Raw genomic sequence first — 1,789 nt, forward strand, 5'->3', positions numbered from 1 at the left:
TCACCCTGTCACTGGTGTCACGTCCTCCCCCCCCCCCCCCCGTCAAGTGCTAAGGTTCGTGTTGTAAAAGATATTAGGTGCTGCTCCTTTCGATCTTCCTGTCAGTTCCTATCCCCCTCCCCCCCCTCTCCCTGCCTGGCATCAGTCAATCATTCTTCTTGTCTACAGCCTCACTTCCTTGCTCTCTCTCTCTCTCTCCCTAATTCTCTGTCTCCGTTTGTGTCTGTCGTTATCTGTTTCTCTCTCTCTCTCTCTCTCGCTTTCTCTCTCTCTCTCTCTCTCTCTCTCTCTCTCTCTCTCTCTCTCTCTCTCTCTCTCTCTCTCTCTCTCTCTCTCTCTCTCTCTCTCTCTCTCTCTCTCTCTCTCCTTTCTCCCTTTTCATCCCCCCCCATCTACCTTCCTCTCTCCTTCCTCCGTCCCTCCCTCCTTCTCACACCCTCTCCCTCTCACCCCTTCTTTCTTTCTCTCTCTCTCTCTCTCTCTCTCTCTCTCTCTCTCTCTCTCTCTCTCTCTCTCTCTCTCTCTCTCTCTCTCTCTCTCTCTCTCTCTCTCTCTCTCTCTCTCTCTCTCTCTCTCTCTCTCTCTTCCCCGCCCACCTCTCCACGGTAAATGTGCAAGTAACACGCCAACCTTCCCGCCATTTTACCTTCACATATGTCCCTCATTTTCCAATTTTCTTGTCTTCGTCTTTTTTTATTTGGACGAATAATAATGAAAAGGAGAAGAGAAAATATAGGGGAGAAGTAGACAAAAAAAGGGAGAGGAATAAACTTTAAACTGTTAAGAAATAAAAGAATAGTTTATATTAGAATATTTTCTGAATAGTGAATTTGAAAACACTTGTTGAACGAACGATAGTTATTATAAATTATATGATATTCGAGATAGAGGCCAAAGGACAATAAGTGATCAGTAGAGATAATGAATAGAATATGAATTAAAGTTAAATTTAAATAATCAAATGATAACGAAAATAAAAGATAATTAAAACAAAGAAAAACAAAACAAAAAACAAGTGACATGATAGAAAAAATACGACTAAGAAAAAAGAAAAATGAAAAAGAAATAAAGAATCTATATAATATGCAAATAATCGGAATTTGAAATTTAAAAAGCATAACGAAACTATGACGTCACTGCTATTCGAAAGATAGTTTTGTACCTACGCGCTTCATTTTTTACCTTCTAGATTAATTACAAGTTGGAGTTAATTTACATAATGCTAATAGGTTTTCTCAAGGTTACGCGTATGTGGGTTTTGGGCGCTGCGCGGGAAAAAAAAGGTGGTGGGTAACGAACTCACTTTTTTTTTGTTTAAGATGAAACATGATGGTTGATTAATACCAAATAGATAATTGATTTTTTATTTTTGTTTTGTTTTTTATTCTTCAACTTTCTCTTTTAAATTTTAATGCGAAATAATAATCGATTTTTAATCAATAATAAATCTATTTATTTTTCGTATAAATATAGAATTTCTCTTTGAAATAGCCCATTATCTTATTTAAGCTCGTAGTTCAATAATCTGTAGGGATGGGGCAGAGCTGTCGAAAAACGTTGATTTTATGTCGAGAAACGTTGCTCCCGTTGGATGTAGTCTGTGATTACACAAATCCAGAGGATAAAAGGATTTCGTTTACGGATTATAAGGATGTTTAAGGATTATAAGAATTTACAATAGCACAAACACACGAAAGTATCCGTGGACACACACACACACACACACACACACACACACACACACACACACACACACACACACACACACACACACACACACAGAGAGAGA

This window comes from Penaeus vannamei, chromosome 42 (assembly GCF_042767895.1).
Source record: "Penaeus vannamei isolate JL-2024 chromosome 42, ASM4276789v1, whole genome shotgun sequence".
NCBI classification, from domain to species: Eukaryota; Metazoa; Arthropoda; class Malacostraca; order Decapoda; family Penaeidae; genus Penaeus; species Penaeus vannamei.